At 43.4% G+C, this 19,478-nt stretch overlaps 2 protein-coding genes across 5 annotated transcripts in view; one reads left to right on the plus strand and one right to left on the minus strand.

Annotated features, from left to right (window-relative positions):
- The window catches only part of ECM2 (extracellular matrix protein 2), a 30,101-nt gene extending 19,082 nt beyond the window's left edge, over positions 1-11,019 (minus strand). The window contains exons 1-2 of one of the 3 annotated variants that reach the window (XM_035106188.2): positions 10,557-11,019; positions 7,131-7,181 (exon numbers count right to left, since the gene is read on the minus strand). The gene's annotated coding sequence lies outside the window, so the exon portion shown is untranslated. Of the gene's footprint in view, positions 1-7,130; positions 7,335-7,618; positions 7,943-10,556 lie in introns of those variants that run through there. The other 2 variants (XM_035106189.2, XM_035106190.2) reach the window with 2 other exon arrangements.
- The window catches only part of CENPP (centromere protein P), a 165,746-nt gene that overhangs the window by 123,776 nt on the left and 22,492 nt on the right, over positions 1-19,478 (plus strand). The window lies entirely within an intron of this gene.

Below are 19,478 nucleotides of genomic sequence, written 5' to 3' on the forward strand. Positions count from 1 at the left end.
TACCCCCACACAGGTCCTTTGACTGTCAAATCAACCTGGTGCCAGGGGCCACGCTACCCCCAGCCAAGCTGTACTCCATGTCAGATCAGGAACTGGAGGATCTGAGGGAGTTCATCGACAAGAACCTCAAGCGGGGGTTCATCAGAGAAAGCAAGGCAGCAGGGGGCAGCCCGGTCTTCTGGGTGGACAAGAAGGACACGCAACAGCGCCGTCTGGTGGTGGATTTTAGACGGCTCAATTCAATGACGGAACCGGTGGCTTTCCCAATGCCCAGAGTGGATGATCTGCTGACAGCGGCACGCAGGGGAAAGATTTTCACCAAGCTAGACCTGAGGGGGGCGTACAACTTGATCAGGATCCGGGAAGGCGATGAGTGGAAAACCACGATGTTCACGCCACTGGGCTCTTTTGAATATCTGGTCATGCCCTTCGGTTTGCAAGGGGGCTCAGCATGCTTCCAAGCCTTCATGCACCACGTCCTGGGGTCCCTCCTCTTCAAGAAATGCCTGGTCTTCCTGGATGACATCCTTATTTACTCCAATGACCCAGAGCAGCATGTGAAGGATGTCAGGGAGCTGTTGCAGCGCCTGAAAGAGAACCACCTGTATGTGAAGCTGGAGAAATGCAAGTTTCACACCAGGGAGGTGGACTTCCTAGGTTACAAGCTGTCAGACGAGGGGCTAGCAATGGATAAGGACAAGGTGCAGGCCATCCTGGACTGGCACAGCCCTAGGACGCACAAAGATGCCCAACGCCTACTAGGCTTCGCCAACTTTTACAGGAAGTTCATCAAGAACTTCTCTCGCGTTACGGCTCCCATCACGGACTGCCTAAGAGGCAAGCAGAAGTTCAGGTGGACTCCAGAGGCGCAAGCAGCGTTCGAAAGCCTCAAGAGGGTGTTCACTTCCGACCAGAACCTGTTCCACGTGGTGCAGGATGCGCCCCTACGCGTGGAAACCGACGCTTCAGACAGGGCTTTGGGAGCGATCCTGTTGCAACTGGATGCCAACAGAGAGTGGAGACCCTGTGCCTTCTTCTCCAGAAAGCTGACCCAGCCAGAACGCAATTACACGGTGTTTGATAAGGAGCTTCTCGCGATCCACGCTGCGTTCCAGCATTGGAGACACTTCCTTGTGGGCGCCAAGCATCCCATTCAGGTGTGCACGGACCACAAGAACCTGGAGTTCTGGAGAACGGCCAGGGTGCTCAACCAGCGGCAGATACGATGGGCAGAGTTCTTCTCGCACTTCAACTTCTCCATCCACTACATACCGGGGGAGCAGAACGTCAGGGCGGATGCCCTCTCCCGCAAGCCGGAATACATGGAGGAGGAGTTGCCACCAGCACCCCGGCACATTTCCCCCCAGTCCGCATGGGCCTGCGGAGCAGCAGTGGTAAGCGAGGCAGAGCTCACAGCACTGACGGCAGCAGATGAGTTCGCCACCCGCATCTTCAGAGAGCTGCGAGGGGGGAGGGAGCAGGCAAAAGACTTTGAGGAAAGGAGGGGTTTGCTTTTTTACAGGGGAGCCCTGTACCTGCCCACCAAACAGCTGAGAGGTAAGGTCCTCAAGCAGATGCACGACAACCCGACGGCGGGTCATTTCGGAAGGGACAAAACCACTCACCTAGTCATGAGACACTTCTGGTGGCCAGGAGTGCGGGAGGATGTTCGGGATTATGTAAGGGGCTGTGACACCTGCCAGCGAGCAAAGGTGGTCAGAGCGCCACCGGCAGGTTTGCTGGAGCCATTAGCCACACCGCACAGGCCGTGGGAAGTAGTGTCCATGGACTTCATCACTGACCTGCCATCGTCCAGGGGCAAGACCGCAGTGTTGGTGGTGGTGGACCTCATGTCCAAAATGTGCCATTTTATACCGTGTGCCAGGGCGGTCTCGGCAGAAGAGACAGCCAAACTGTTTGTTGACCACGTATTCAGACTGCATGGATTGCCTTTAAGAGTTATTTCGGATCGTGGCCGTCAATTTGTTTCCAGGTTCTGGCGGCGGCTAATGAACCTTCTGCAGGTGGAGGTCAGCTTGTCTACGGCTCGGCACCCGCAGACCAATGGACAGGCGGAGCGAGTCAACGCCATTCTGCAGCAGTACCTGAGATGTTACGTCAGCCAGAGGCAAACAGACTGGGTGGATCGCCTGCCACTGGCAGAGTTTGCCTACAACAATGCGGTGCACGCCTCCACAGGGGTGTCGCCCTTTAAGGCCAACTACGGGCGCGACCTCAGATCTTTCCCGGAGAGGGAGGGGGAGGAGGAGGAAGAGGGCCCACAGGCAGAGGATTGGGCAGAGGACCTGGAGACGGTGCACCAGCAGCTCAGAGAACACTTGGAGAGGGCCAAGCAAGCGTACAAGAAGGGGGCAGATCGCCACAGGCGACCGGGGGAGGTCATCAGGGTGGGGGACAAGGTTTGGTTGTCCTCGGAAGGTCTTCCCACCAGGGGGCGATGCAAGAAGTTAGCACCCAGGAGGCTGGGCCCCTTCACGGTCACGCAACAGGTCAACCCGGTAGCCTTCAGGCTAGCACTGCCTGAGGACATGAGAGTGCACCCAGTGTTTCATAGATCCCTGCTGTCGCCGTACAGAGAAAGCACCAGGTTGCGGGACAGTGATCAGCCTCCAGGGGGGGGGGGAGATGGGAGACGCCCGACGACTCAATGAGGCAATGGAGATTTTAGACTCACGGAGAGGGGTGAGAGGGCTGGAGTACCTTATGGCATGGGAGGATACTCCGCCATCCCACAATGAGTGGATACCGGCCACGGAAGTACCTGAGGAATTTTTAGTGGAAGAATTCCACGCCCTTTTCCCCCACAGACCCAAGCCCTGGCACATGGAAAGGGAGGGGGAGGGGGAGGGGCGGGAGGAAGGGAGAGCAGGCAGCAGCTCTCCATGGAGATGGGAAGCGGAATTTGAGGATACGGAAGAAGAGGTGTGGGTTTCACCAAGGTCGACTACGTCAGAGGCAGGAGAAGACTGGCAGAACATTTTTACTCCCACCAGCTCTGACGCCACAGACTTTTTGGGATTCCAGTCTTCTCAGGGGGAGAGGGAAAGATTGCCAGATTGGGGGGAAATTTTCACACCCACAGGCTCTGACACCACGGACTTCTTGGGGTTTCACTCGTCCCCAGCAAGCGGAGAGCCCTTAGGGAGGGGGGGAGAGGAGCCTGGGAGGGGGGTGGATGTGAGGGACAAGGGATACAGGGAAGTCCCTCCCATCTTAAGTTCCAGCCCATCCCCAAGCGCTGGAGAGAGTAGGGAGAGCTCTGCCTCTAGCGGAGAGTCAGGAAGTGGGGTCCGAGGCTCAGGCAAGGTTGCGGAGCCCATGCACCAGGTGGGACAGGAAGTGGGGGGTCCGGGGGGAAGGCCAATCCCCCCGACTCCCGAATTGCGACGCAAACGTAGGGGGAAGAGGTTGGGTCTGCCAAAGCTTCTGTGCTGGAAGAAAACGCGCCAATCGCCATTCGGAGGTTCTGACACCTCACCTTAAGGATGCATATTTACCGCTCTGAACACTGTAAATAATCAGCACTTAATAAAAGCCTAAAAAGACCATGCTGGAGTCGTTACTCTAGAGTAGCCATATCAGGCCCCCTGACACTTGTCATCGTGGAAAAAAGTGACAAGTGGCGAGCCTCAGGATTCTGTCCTGGACCTGATGTTGTTCAACATCTTTATAAATGACTTTGATGAAGAAATTGAGGGATGCTTATCAAATCTGCAGATGTCACCAAACTGGGAAGGGTAGCTAATACCTCAGAAAATATAATCAGGATTCAAGATGACCTTAACAGACTGGAAAACTATGCTACAACTTACTAAATGAATTTAAATTGGGACAAATGTAAAGTTGTATACTTAGGCAGAAATAATCAGATGCACAAATATAGGATTCCTCCATGATGACAAGGAACCATTAATGAGTACTCTTTGGGTTTGGTCAGTCAACCAGTTATAAATCCACCTATCAGTTACTTCGTTCAACCTACATTTTACCAGCTTCCTTTAGCTGTGATTCCTGCATTACAGGAGGTTGCACTAGATGACCATTGAGGGACCTTCTAACTCTACAATTCTATCATTCATCCATGTTCACATCATATAATGTAGTGACTATCTGTGTAGTAGGAATCTTGATGCTTACAGGCCTAGCAATATGGACTCAGGTAGTTTGTGTAACGTGTAGCAACTAACCAGCTTGCTTTTTTATATCTCTGTGCTTACTCTTCAATCCACAAAGGCATTTTTGAAATAAATATTTTATATTCATTTGTATTGAGATTTGTTGGTTCTTGCTAATTCCTATGGGCATGGAAGGTAGTTTGGGCATTTCTAATGTAATTGTTTCTATTGAGTAACTCCTGGGTTCTGCAACTAACTGCTGTAAAGATCCCCAAATTGATACGTCTGTGAACATGTATTCACATATATGTGCATATAGATATGAGCAGATTTGATAACATGCCAACTATCCTTTTATACAGTGAGGGGGGAAAGTATTTGATCCCCTGCTAAATTTTCCCGTTTGCCCTCTGATGAAGAAATGACCATTCCATAATTTTAATGGTAGGTTTATTGTATCTGTGAGAGACAGAATAACAACAGGAAAAACCCCAAAAACCCAGAAGACAAAAGTCAGAGGTTGATGTGCATTATAATGAGTGAAATAAGTATTTGATCCCCTATCAACCAGCCAGATGTCAGGCTACCTGATATCTTCACTGTATGTAATGAGCTGAGATTATAAGCACCTGCTGTAAGGGAGAGGTCTTACCTGTAATCCCAGCTCGTTACAGTACCTGTACAAAAGACACATGTTGACAGAAGCAATCAACCCAGCAGATTCCAAACTAGCCACCATGACCAAAACCAAAGAGCTGTCCAAGGATGTCAGGGTCAAAATTGTAGACCTGCACAAGGCTGGACTGGACTACAAGACTATTGCCAAGCAGCTTGGTGAGAAGGTGACAACAGTTGGTGCAATAATTCACAAATGGAAGAAACACAAAATAACTGTCAACCTCCCTCGGTCGGGGGCTCCATGCAAGATCTCATTTCGTGGAGTTGCAGTGATCACGAGAACGGTGATGAAGCAGCCCAGAACTACAAGGGGGGGACTTGTCAGTGATCTCAGGGCAGCTGGGACCATAGTCACCATGAATACAGTTTGTAACACACTACACCATGAAGGACTGAGATCTTGCAGAGCCCGCAAGGTCCCGTTGCTCAAGACAGCACATGTACAGGCCCTTCTGCAGTTTGCCAATGCACATCTGAATGACCCGGAGGAGAACTGGGTGAAGGTGTTGTGGTCAGATGAGACCAAAATCGAGCTCTTTGGCATCAACTCAACTTGCCATGTTTGGAGGAGGAGGAGGAATGCTGCCTACGACCCCAAGAACACCATCCCCACCGTCAAACATGGAGGGGGACATATTATGCTTTGGGGGTGTTTTGTGCTAATGGGACAGGACACCTTCACCGCATCAAAGGGACGATATACGGGACCTTGAATCGTCAAATCTTGGGTGAGCACCTCCTTTCTTCAGCCAGGGCATTGAAAATGGGTTGAGGGTGGGTATTCCAGCATGACAATGACCCAAAACACATGGCCAAGGCAACAAAGGAATGGCTCAAGAAGAAGCACATTAAGGTCCTGGAGTGGCCTAACCAGTTTCCAGACCTTAATCCCATTGAAAAGCCATGGAGGTTCGAGTAGCCTCGAAATCTTACTGACTTGGAGAGGATCTGCAAAGAGGAGTGGGACAAAATACCTCCTGAGATCTGTGCAAACCTGGTGGCCACCTACAAGAAACGTCTGACCTCTGTAATTGCCAACAAGGGTTTTGCCACCAACTACTAAGTCATCTTTTGCAAAGGGATCAAATACTTATTTCACTAATTATAATGCACATCATAGCTGCCAAGTTATCCCTTTTTTTAAGGGATTTTCCATTATGCTGAATAGGCTTCCTCGCGAGAAAAGGGAAAACTTGGCAGCTATGATGCACATCAATCTCTGACTTTTGTCTTCTGGGTTTTTGGGGTTTTTCCTGTTGTTATTCTGTCTCTCACAGCTACAATAAACCTACTATTAAAATTATGGACTGGTCATTTCTTCGTCAGAGGGCAAACGGGCAAATTTAGCAGGGGATCAAATACTTCCCCCCCTCACTGTTAAATCTGTAAGAAGGCAATAGCAATTCTTCATTGTGCTGGTGTGTGGGGATGAACATGTGATCAGCTGAATCAGACTTTGCTTCCTGCCTAGCATTAGGAATGGAGTGCACAACAGTGACTGGGAGCATGGTACACATAGGATTTTCTTTGAAGTTCCTGCATTGCGGGGGGGTGGACTAGATGGCTATGGGGATCCCTTCCAACTCTGCAATTCTATGATTCTATTATTTGTTCCCTCTCATACCACATTCAAGAAGTAACTTCTGATTTGGCCAGCATTGCACAAATACGTCCTTCATAATGGCACTGAATGCAGTTGAGAAAAATATACTTTCCCAGATACCATAATATTGCATTATGAGTGCTGGTCATTCTATATAGTTAGTACATTTTTGTCAGCAAGGCAGTGGAAATGGTTAATTTCTTCAACTGATCTTCATTAAAGGTACTTAGACTAAGCTACAGTAAATTGCATAAACATTACATTTGTTTTGATATTCCAATGAACTACTGTTCAAACTTCTACGCAATGTATCTAGGACTTCTACGCAATGTATCTAGGAACAAGGGGTTGATAGTTATACACCACAGTTATTAATTATGTCTTATTTTCACAGCTGTGAATTTAGTTACATAGCAATTAAAACATTGCCAACACACTACTATCATTCATAAAAATGGATAAACAGTACTCTACAATGCATTTTCTTTTGCTATATAACTCTGTTATTGGTGGCATTCAAGCTTATTAAAATTAATGATAGTAAATACATACCGTAGTGCTTTCTGCAAATATACCTTATTTGACATTTGTTCTATCATATGCAAGTACATCATACTTTTAAACCTCAAATTGTTAAGCAAAGTTTTACATATATTTCACATGAATCTACCAATCTTTAAGCAATAATTTAAAATGTAAATGCAATATATTACCTGGTAATCTAATCTAACAGTAGATTCTGCTTGCTGTTATTTAATCTCCAGCTGCAAAAGAAAGAAACTTCAGTTGCCTTTAAAATAAAGCAACAGTAGAATTATGTTGAAACATGTAAGATGACTCCTTAGGGTCTGAAATAGTTCCTTTCTCTGGGGACAAGGCACTGTTCTGCCCTGTGTGCAAAGATTCTCCTAATACAGCTATTGAGAATTGTGCAAACTTCACTTAGAGAAAATGAAAAGCAGCACAATACTTTAGGTCCTTAGGCTGACAAGGCACAGCTGGAAGCTTTCCTTTAACAATATGCTTACATAAGGAAAAGAAAACAGGACTATTTTCAAACTTGATAATCATTTGCAGGTATTTTAATCCTGATTTATAAACATTTTAGTATTAGTTCATTGTAGGTTTATTATATTTTACAGGTTACATACATATCTTAAATTTTCAGTAGAAGCACCCCAAGAACTCATTATTTCCTTACGTAATGACCAAGTTTCTCTGCTAACAGTGTATCTCATTTTCCCCTCTGTGCTGCAGGCTTTATTCAGAATACAAATTCCACTTTTGCTTTGTTTGAAGTAATTGATTTAGTCACAACAGAAATCTTTGCACTTTGAAAACAGAGTACCGTAACTGAAGCATTTCTTCTTGTCTTGCCATTAAAGAGTAACTAGGTCCTGAAATATGACACTTGTGCATAGCTCTGTAGAAGCTACAGTGGATTTTTAACCAAAAAAGGAAAGTATACATTACTCACAAGTTCTCTTTGTGCCAAAGGGGTGAAGTCTCCCATTGTTTGGCATATGTTTCTTAGTGTATCACAGTTTCAAAAATGCTAAAAACATCTAACAGAACAAAACCTTTGAGCAACCCTTTGTTTGAAGTAACATCATTTAATTTGCCATAATAGAGGCTTAGAACTTGAAAGGCAGTGACATATTAGGGGGGGAAGTGTCATTCTATAATTTTGTGAAGGTTGAGGTGTGCTTCACTTTAGGTCTGTTTTATGTGATCATTTATCCTTAATGAGCAATCCTAAACTCAATGATATGTAGCAAGCTCGTATTATGTCAGAGGAGAAATTTCGGTCTGCAGGCATTGCTATTATTGTTGTTGTCATCATCATCAATATTATTAATTACATATCCTTCACCTTAAGGTCCCATGGTGGGTGACAACAACTAAAACTCAATGTTAAAACAGTTTAAAACTTTGCAATCACAGAAATAAGGTGGGTCCTAAAACTTTGCATCTAGGTGGGAGAAGCCATAGTAAAGAGATATGCCTTCCCCATTTGCCAAAAGCTGTTTAATGAAGATGCCAGGCAGCCAGTAGCAGAGGAAGGGGGTGCCGGGGTGCGGTCCACCCCGGGTGTGATCACTGAGGGGGGTGACAAAATGACAAAAATGTGAGTTCTAAAAAACAATTTTTTAAAAATTGGGCTCACGAAACTTTTTAATTTAGCCAACAAACATAATGAAATGCAGCTGGCACTGGGCGCCATAATGCAGGGGCCGGCACTTACCACAGGGCCTGGAGCATGCCCAAGCCACACGTCTCTCCCGGGAGTGACATGGTGGCTTGGGCGCCTGCAGGCTCCACACTGCCTGAAATGGCAGTTTGGGGCTTGCGTCTGCCCACCGCCTCTCCCTCAGCTGCCCTACAGCTGAGGGGGAGGCGGCGGAGAGGGTTCATGCAGCGTGCCCCGCCCCCATGGCAGCTCGCCCCGCCCCTGGCTGCAGGACATGTGTGCCGCACCGGGCACCCGAGTGGCTAGCTACGCCGCTGCAGGCAGCCACACAGGATATATGCTGTGCAACCACTCTTCAAGCTTCTGAGGGTAGTGGAACAACCACTAGGGCCCCCTCTGCTGATGTTAATACCCAAAGTGTCTGTAAGGAAGAAGATTGTCTTTCAGGTATTTGGGATTGGGCCTGGAAACCACTGTGAATTGGGCCTGGAAACCAGTGCAGCTGTTTTAAAATAGGGGTTGTTTAGATCTTACAAAACCCCTATTTTAAAACAGCTGCACTGGTTTCCAGGCCCAATTCACGGTGGTCATGTTAGTGACTCCAATCCCAAATACCTGTAAGACCATCTTAAAATAGGGGTTGTGTAAGATCTAAACAGAGGACGAGATGGTTGGGCAGTGTTCTCGAAGCTACGAACATGAGTTTGACCAAACTGCGGGAGGCAGTGGAAGACAGGAGTGCCTGGCGTGCTATGGTCCATGGGGTCACGAAGAGTCGGACATGACTAAACAACAACAAAGATCTAAACAAAACCCTAGTCATTAATCTGGCCACTTCATTTTCAGCTGATTGAAGTTTCAGAGTTATCTTCAAGGGCAGCTCCACACAAAGTGCATTTCAGTAATCCAGTCTGGATACTATCAGAGCATGGGGCTCAGTGACCAAGTCATTTCTGTTGCAAAGGCGCCATAGCTATTGAGCCAGCTATAGCTGGAAAAATGCAAAAAACCCTCCCCCCAAAAAGTCACCTGGGCCTCCAGTGAGTGTTAAATACAGAAGCACCCCTAAGCGACAGATCTCCTATCAGTGGAGTTCAACCTTATCCAGGGCAGGCTGTCTCCCCATCTTCCATACATGAGAACTCAGGACACATTAACAGCTCTGTCTTCTCAGGATTCACCTTCTGTTTCTTGATCCACACCCAGTCCATCACTGCTTCTAACTGGGCCCAGTATGAGTCCCAATTTGGCATACAAGGCCATTTCCCTCACACCATGCCCACCAGTCCCACACCTGACATGGGGAGCTTAAAGAGCACTTCTAATTGTTCTTTTGCATCTGAGCCTCCCTGCCAGACAACCAGTCAGAGAGTCTCACTGAGGGGATTGGAAGAAACAGTTCGGTTTCAAAGCACTTTGTCCAGCAGCTAGAGTCCAAACAGCTTCCTCTTCACAGGATAAAATGCTACATTATTTTTCACAAGATAAAAGAAGGAGAAAGTTCAATTTAATTGCTAGGAAAGTTTTCTCCTCCTCTTCCTTGGGTCTTAAAAGTATCAAGCTATGATAGATAAGGTGCCAGTTGTTACTTTGGGGTGGGGAAATGGCTCTGTACCTAGAACGATTTCATGTGGGTAAGTACTGATGAAATTTAGTGAGGCCTTTAAATTCTCTGACTAGAAGCTTAATACGGTAGGGAGTTTGTCTGATTGCTGATTTCAGATAATTGTATAAACATTTTTTATGAAAACATGGATAGCTTTGTTCCATAATATACCTGCAAATACCAGAGTAGAGTGCAGATCTACCTTTTGAGAGAAGGGAACGTTATAATTCTAATGCAGTACTGCTGATTTACAAAAGAAAAGAAAAAACCCCAGGAAATCATAAAATTATGAACCAGCAGTAAAGGTTATACTCAACATGCTATATTTACCCCACCACATACCTGTGTTTGGTGAAAATGTTGTGTTTTTGTATAAAAATGTGAGTTATGCTCTCTGTTTCTTGGTCCAGGAAAGTGCCTCAAACCCATATGGTTTTTTCTGCATCTGAAACATTCTTAGAAATACATTTAAATTTGTTATAGGTGTTAACACCAGCCATCTCACTGAGGTCTGCTTGTAAACCTTAGTATGTACTGAGTATATTTCTCCACCTAACAATCCTACTATTTTTACTGTCTATTTTAAAACAACTCCCAAAGTGGAAAGGTGTTTAACATTTAATAGCACTTACTGTTGAGCAGCTTAACAGATATGTTGAACATTTAAAAAATAAATAAATCTGGGAGGACTAAATGAGTCTCTGCTGGAATCTTAGGCCCAGCTCATACAGTACACACACTGAGGCCAACACTGAAATAGCTTGGCAGAGGGGTGGCACAAGTTCCTCCACCAGACAGCTAAGTTTCTGTATAAGCCAGTTTCTCCGCACAAATTACCAGTCATATAGAGCTGGGAACCTGTGATCCTCCAGCTGCTGTTAGACATCAACTCTCAGTAGCCTTGACCATTGACCATGCTGGCTAGGGCTCTGTGTGCATGAATTATCTCTCCCCCACTCCTGCAAAAACAAACACAAACAAACCTGGAAAGAACAAGAACTGGAAAGAATGGTGAGATTACCAGTTCATATGGATGTCCCCTTTCACTTCCATCATGCTATTTCCACACATGCTACAGAATCATGACTGCTCTTTTCTGATAATCCTACCATTTACATTTAGCCCAACTCATGCACATTAAGTGAGCTTAAAAACTCTAGGATGTGTATGCCTGCCCGCAATAAATCAGGCAATTGTGGGATCAGCAGAAAACTGACTCTAAAACTGCACCAGTGGCTAAAAGGCAACATCTAGCACAACTTGCACTGTCAGTTAAGAACAGATTTTTCCATAAGGGCTAGTTGGTAGTTTCTGATGAGGGCGGTCTCAAGCCGGTCGGGCGCCCTGACGCTGAGGCGTGGAGATTGCGCCGGCGCCCTCGCAGCGCGCAGCACGGCTTCTGCGCGGCTTTGCCGCACAGCGCCCCCTGCCGGCCCGGCGCCCTACGCCACCGGGACTACACCTAGAGCCGGGCCTGTTTCTGATTTTAAATTATTATGTGATTATATACAGATATTTTTGAAATCTGCTTTTATATTTTCATGGTATATTGGTATATATTTTGATACATAAATAAATAATAAACAAACTCTGAAGCCAAATAAATCAGATTAAAACCAGCTGAACTTTGATCTCACCCACTACTGCTTCCGCATTTGCCATCGTTGAACTCCAGAATTCGCTCCCACAGGAGGCAGCAATGACCACTAATGTAGATGGCATTAAACAAATGCATGACGCTAAAGGTTATCAGTAGCTGTGCTCTGCCTAGTGGTTGGAGGCAGTATGCTGCTGAATACAAGTTGTTAGAAACCTCAGTAGATCAGATTGTTCTTGCACTTGGTCCTCCTTGCAGGCTTTCTGGTTGTCTGAAACAGGGCCATTGACCTGATCCAGCAGGCTCTTCTAATGTTATTGGGAAAAATTACCCTTTGCTTGATATGGGAGTTCAAACCCATAGCAATTTATTTTTATAATAGTCAGCAAAATGCACAAAGAAGTGGCTTGGCACAGTAAACTACATATCTGAAACCATGAGTAGTTGCATTCTTTTGTTTAATGAGTGGTCTCTAATGCCTTTACAACCATAAATATAGAAGAATAGTGGGGGGGAACAAACACAGAAAGACATTCTGTAATATTAGAAACAGATGTATTCAACGGAAGTGGGGTGGGTGGGTGGGTGTAAGGATGAACCTTTAGGAGTAGTGATTTTAAAGTGTTATTGGACAATATTGTCTGTAAAAATATGAAATTAATTCTGTGATCCCAGACTTACTTCTCTTCAACAACACACATACACACACCCCAATAACATGGCAAATGACTTTTGAAACCAAGAGGAATGTAAAAAAGAGATTCTGATATAGTAAATGGGTCTTATGTTCCATGAAATGTCAACTCCACTGAACTCAGACAAACCTCTTGCATGAGCATCAGCAGGTCTTGGATCCTAGCCATACGTCTCAGTATTTCTGCTAGGTAAGTTCTGTTTCTGCTGCTGCTCCCTGTTAGACAGTTGTCTTCATTGTATTTATAAGCATTATAAACATTATTTTCTCTAAAACTTATTAGAATTTGAAGTTATTAACTGCCTAAACCTAAGCAATTATTTAGCTGAATAAATATTAGTTGTATGTGTTTCCAATGATGTTGTATTTTCAGTTATTTTCATGGGGTCATTATTATATTTGTATCCACTTCAGCATTTTCTTATTAAAAAATCGTGTTTCGTTTGTTTTCTTTCACAAGCATTCAGCCTTTGACACCAAAACATTTCAGGAATTACATAATAAGACACATCTGCTTATGAATAGTCTTGAGTTCATTGACAACATTTAAATCTAATGAGTCTGATGTGAATGCCTTGAGTTATATCAATACTTTAAATGGGTAAACATTATCTTATAATTTGTTATTATTGCTTCAGCAATCACTGTGTAATTTTACAGTAATTTAAAAACCAATTTTGTATTGCAGTAGTAATAAATCCTTATTCAGATTTATTAGAATATCACCAGAGACATCTGGGAAAATACTAATTTTCAGTTGGCGTGCTTTAATTAAAGACTATTGATATCTTCACAATAATCTCAGTGGCTACAAAGTTAGCACTGTTAGAAATGTTGGCATTCATTTTTGTATTCACTATATTTGTAAATGTTATGCAGTATCCTTTTAAAAGTGAGGAGCTTGATGTGTTTGATGTTCAGTCACCTTGGGAATCTTGAAGGAGGAAAATCATAACTGTTTTATTTTTTTATTAAACCAGTTGCTATGTATTTTGGTTTGTTAGATTTCTGTCCTTCCAGTCCTCCAAGCGACTAGGGCAGTAGCCATGAAGTCTGCTCTTATTTTATTCCCACAATAGCCCTATGAGATAAGCTAGGGTGACAAATTGTGACTGACCTAATGTGAGTTTTATGGTTGTGCTGGGATATGTACCTAAGTTTCCCCACTTTCCCATTAGAGGTCTGAGGTCTTCCACACCATGCCACATTGGCTGTGTTTTTGTTAGCTTGCCCAGCTGGCAAGACATAAAAAGATGATTCACTGGCTTAAAAAAATAGTTTGGTCACATTTGTGTTCTCTTAATGTATAAAATATGTCTGAAATATTCGTCTTTATTTTAACAAGTTTCTTTAGCCCTGTTTTTCCTTGCAAAGTAAATGTCAGGATGGTTTCGTTATTACTTTAGTTTACATGAAACTGGGCCTATTTAAAGTGGGATAAGAAAGGTTTTGTTCATTTTTCCACAAGTGTATCTGTGCAATGTCAGCATCACCTTGAGATGGAATACTTCAAAACAGTTTTTGAAGACAATGTCAAACTTGATTACGAATATGCGTCTAAAGCTCACATTCCAGTTGTGACACATTCTGTGCTGTGGAAAAATAATGTGCATTGCTATTTGATACTAACCTGTAATAGATATGATCAAAGGGGTTACATGGGCAAGGTTTCGGAAACTCCTTTTTGGGACCACTAGCTCTCAACATAGTCCATTAATGCTTAACTTTTTATACAGCATGAAGAGCTTTAGACAGAAAGAAAATTTAGGAAAGTCTAGGTTTGTGGAGAACATTTGTGGACACCCAGGAACATCTTTGGACCTTGACCTACACCAGCTTTTGAAAGAGATTTTCTTTTTGATTCCTCCATGTGCCTATATTTGAGTCCAACGAGATGATTGGACAGTGTTCTCGAAGCTACGAACATGAGTTTGACCAAACTGCGGGAGGCAGTGGAAGACAGGAGTGCCTGGCATGCTCTGGTCCATGGGGTCACAAAGAGTCGGACACGACTAAACAACAACAAAAACAACTCCACTATGAAGAAAGGCTGCAACATTTGGAACTTTTTAGTTTAGTAGAAAAGTAAGATGGGACACACAGAGTCTAGGGCTTGCTGATCAGAAGGTCGGTGGTTCGAATCCCTGCAACGGGGTGAGCTCCCGTTGCTCAGTCTCAGCTCCTGCCCACCTAGCAGTTCGAAAGCACATCAAAGTGCAAGTAGATAAATAGGGACCGCTCCGGCAGGAAGGTAAACGGCGTTTCCATGTGCTGCTCTGGTTCACCAGAAGCAGCTTTGTCATGCTGGCCACATGACCCGGAAGCTGTGTGAACAAACACTGGCTCCCTCGGCCTATAGAGCGAGATGAGCGCCGCAACCCCAGAGTCGGACACGACTGGACCTGATGGTCAGGGGCCCCTTTACCTTTACCTTTAAGATGGGACATGATAGAGGTGTATAAAATTATACATTGTGTGTAATTAGATAAGAGAAATATTTTTCTCATTCATAATACTAGAAGTCAGGGACATCCAGTGAAACTGAATGTTGGAGGATTTAGGCCAGACAAAAGGAAATACTTCTTCAGACAGCACATAGTTAAACCATGGAGTTCACTCCTACTAGATGTAGTGATGGCCACCAGCTTGGATGATTTTAAAAGGGTTTAGGTAAATTAATTGATGATAAAGGATCCCTGGGCGGTTAAATCCAGTCAAATTCAACTGTGGGTTGTGGCGTTCATCTCTGCTTTCAGGGTGAGGGAGCCAGATTATAAAGTTATTCTGGCTGCTAACCATGACAATGTACGAACTGCATTATTGGAGGTGGTATGCCTCTGAATAACAGTTGCTAATTACTAACTGAATCCCAGTTAGATAGGAGACAAAAAAATTGGATATTTAGGCTGAGGAAGGGAAATGGAGTATGGAGAAGTGAGGGATGGAACTCCCTGAGCCACTGCTTTTGTTAACAGCTCCTAGAACCTACCGTATTTTTCACTCCATAAGATGCACCTGACCAAAAGACACACTTAATTTTTGGAGGAGGAAAGTGGGGAAAGCCCTGGGTTTATTTGGATAAGCTCACAGTTGTGCAGCTTTTTTTGCAAAGGGGGAAAGCTCCAATTTTTTTGAGGATCAGCTCACAGTTGTGCAGCTTTTTTGCAAAGGGAGAAAGCTCCATTTTTTTGAGCATCAGCTCAAAGTTGTGCAGCTTACCTTGCAAAGGGGGGGGAATCTGCTTTTATGGAGTTCAACTCACAGTTCTGCAGCTTCTTTAGGAAAGGAAAGGAAAGGGAGCCATTTCTACAGTTTCCAGACAGATAATCTAATCAGCCAGTCACATGTCGCTGGGGAAACACAACAATGGAGGTCTGGGCAAGGGGGTGGGGCTGGGAAGGGAGCTAGCTTCTCTTATCTCCCTCTCAATCTTTTGCAATCAGCTGCTGAACGGGTTCTCTTTCCCTCTTATTAGCCTTTAGCTCTTTCTAAAAATAAAGAAAAAGCACGATCTGTTTTTCACCCCTGGGCAATTTGGCTCCAGAGACCACACATTCGCTCAATAAGACGCACAGACATCTCTTACTTTTTAGGATGAAAAATTGCGTCTTATGGAGCGAAAAATATGGTAAATCATGTTTATTGGTTTGCCTTTCTTCACCCTATCCCACTGTGATTATACCCTCAAACTTCATCCTTGTTTTAGCAGACTTTGTGCAGCACAAAAACTCTTCTCCTTGGTTTGCACTGCATGTTTTGGCTTGCTCACCTTTCTTACAGGCTTTTCCTTGTTTTTTTATTCCCATCGGAACTGCTAATTATCTGCCACATCTCCCTGGACTGTCTTCTGAGAAATTGTCTTAACTATCTTCTCCAGCCTTTAGTTCCATCTTGTCTCTCAGATCAATGCTCCTGATGGAAAAGTCCTCCTGGAAAAGACATGTCACTACATATACAGGTCATCTCTCTTGCCTGGAGGGCCAGACCATGTAGTGGTCTTGGGACTTTTCAGATGGCTGCTATTCAGATCCATTTTTTCTCCTGAACTCAGTACCTGAAAAATAGGCTTATACACATTATGATAGAAAACAAGAAAGCTTTGATTATATGATCATTATTGTCCAATCACAAATATATTATGGGTGAGGATTTCTAGGATTTAGAAAGCTGACAGCACAACTGGTGGAATCTGAAGGACATATTTATTTGATAAACTCAGGTGAAGTTTCGTTCAGTATTTTAGAAGAGACTATGCAGTTTAGTTTTTCTGAGCAACTTCTCATAAAGCCTCTTACATTGTAAACTGGAAAATATTTCTAGAATAAAATATAAATTCTGGGTACCTTTTTAAAAAACTGAAATTTATTAGTCATTTGGGAGTGGGTGGAGGTTAAAGTTAAGAATGTACTAGGCCAAAATACTCCTCACAAAATAGTCTTAACTGCTTTAATCTTTTTTCTTTCAATTTATACTGCTTAGCACTATAAACTGAAAGCAGAATGTTAATAAATTTTTAATAGTAACAAATTCAGTCTGACGTCTGGTAGAGCTGGGCTTGATTTACTTCCTGTGAACTATACATTCTCATCAACGGAATCAGGAATACTTAGCTTGCATTATTCTGAAACTTACATACTGCCTTTCCATCCAGTAAGGCTCCTAAGTACTTTTCACAGTACAAATCTTAGATAAATAAAATAGGAAACTGCGTTCACAAAAAAGAGCAAAATGTCATAAGAAACATAAGAGCAACATAAGGAGCAGTTATCCTGTGAAATAAATAAATAAATAAATAAATAAATAAATAAATAAATAAATAAATATTACTGCTCTTCCAAAAACTGAAGAAAACTCATTTACTTCCACATTATAGGTAGCTGAAAACATAATGTCTTTCTGGATATCAGATGTGTTATGCCTCTCAGACATTCTGAATTTAGCCCCTTCTGAACTCACTCTACCTTGTAACCCTTCACCCCCAAACTAACCTGTTTGGCACAGAGATCCTTATGGGCAGCTTCCTGACGCAAGAAAATATTGTGGATTGAGTTATTTATCGAACACAGTATAGATGAGTGGGACGTCATTATAATTTTGCTGTTATCAAGATTGGATTATTTCATTATCAATTGGATTGGATTAATTTATAAAGAGATATTGAAGAGGTGCTTAAGACTGTGAATTAGAATTTGGAACTATAACGAAAGAATTAAAATGGAGTGGAATAGCCAGAACTGGACTTAAAATGGTGTCTATTTGGAAATTTGATTCCTGCCATTTGATTTGTTATCTCCTGTTTTCCCATGGGATCTGAGAAGGCAAGACCGATGGTAGACTCAACATCATCACAAGACTTATACTGGCAAAAGATCTATTTGGAACTTTTGGACATTAAAGGTGAACTGGTCAAGAATAATAAGCAATTGCGACAAATTAATAAACAATTAAGTGATGCACAGTGCAGCAAGGAAAATGAGGTGGAAAGAGAAGAGACCTGTTCAGAGAAATTAGAGGCAAATTCACAAATGACAGACAGTATTAATAATTCGGAAGAACTTAAAAGCTGCAAAGAAGAGGAGGAAGAAGGCTGGCAGAATGTTCCACAAGTGGGAGATGTGGAACAGAACTTGGATCTGAATAAAGAACTCCTCAAGGGAGAACAAGGGGGGACTATTGCACTCCCAGTGAGAGAGGGAGTGCAAGGAAATCTCTGGGAAAATGGGAAGAAAGAAGGAGGGTGTTGGGAAGTAGCAAGAGAAGTGGGGAAACAGCAGAGTTGGTGTAAAAAATATTGGTGGAAGCTTTCGGAAAGGGTGGGAGTGGGTTAAAAAGGTTAATTGTATGATTTTAGGCTGTATTGATTGGAAAAGTCTGACACTGGTAGGAAATATGGAATTCGCTGAGACATCTGGGGAATCTGGGTCCAGGGGAATGGGGGATGAATTGTTATTAGATTGTATATAAAGATTATGAGTGATGAGGAAATATTAAAATGGAATTTCATTGCTGGTAAAATTTAAGCTAAGGGGAGATATAATTAATAGAATATAAGGATATATATATTTTTGAGTTTATAGATAGAATTGAATGGTGATAATTAGAGAAGAAATTTTAATTAATACTTATTTAATATTGTGAAAAGACCCTGATGTTGGGAAAGATTGAGGGCACTAGGAGAAGGGGACGACAGAGGACAAGATGGTTGGACAGTGTTCTCGAAGCTACGAACATGAGTTTGACCAAATTGCGGGAGGCAGTGCAAGACAGGAGTGCCTGGCGTGCTATGGTCCATGGGGTCACGAAGAGTCGGACACGACTAAACGACTAAACAACAACAAATATTGTGAAAACTGCTTTTTGATTAATTGAAATAGGGAATCAATGAGGGGGAAACCGGGGAAGTCTAAAATGTTATGAAGATTATATGAGATTATTAGATTTTTTTTGTTCTTCTTTTTTGTCTTTTTCTTTTCTTGTTTTTTTTTCCTTTTTCCTTTTTCTTTTTTAGTATTTTATATTTTTGGGGGGGTATGTATTGTTTTAGAATTTTAAGCATAACCTTGCTAGCGTGTGAAATGAGCGCAATTGTGCGGTAGTTGGAGCATTCTTTGGCACTGCCCTTCTTTGGGATTGGGATGTAGCTGGATTTCGAAAAGGCAGAGGAACCAGAGACCAAATAGCAAACATGTGCTGGATTATGGAGAAAGCTAGAGAGTTCCAGAAAAACGTCTACTTCTGCTTCATTGACTATGCAAAAGCCTTTGACTGTGTCGACCACAGCAAACTATGGCAAGTTCTTAAAGAAATGGGAGTGCCTGATCACCTCATCTGTCTCCTGAGAAATCTCTATGTGGGACAAGAAGCTACAGTCAGAACTGGATATGGAACAACTGAGTGGTTCAAAATTGGGAAAGGAGTACGACAAGGTTGTATATTGTCTCCCTGCTTATTTAACTTATATGCAGAATTCATC

The sequence above is a fragment of the Zootoca vivipara genome, chromosome 2 (assembly GCF_963506605.1).
Source record: "Zootoca vivipara chromosome 2, rZooViv1.1, whole genome shotgun sequence".
Classification (NCBI taxonomy): domain Eukaryota; kingdom Metazoa; phylum Chordata; class Lepidosauria; order Squamata; family Lacertidae; genus Zootoca; species Zootoca vivipara.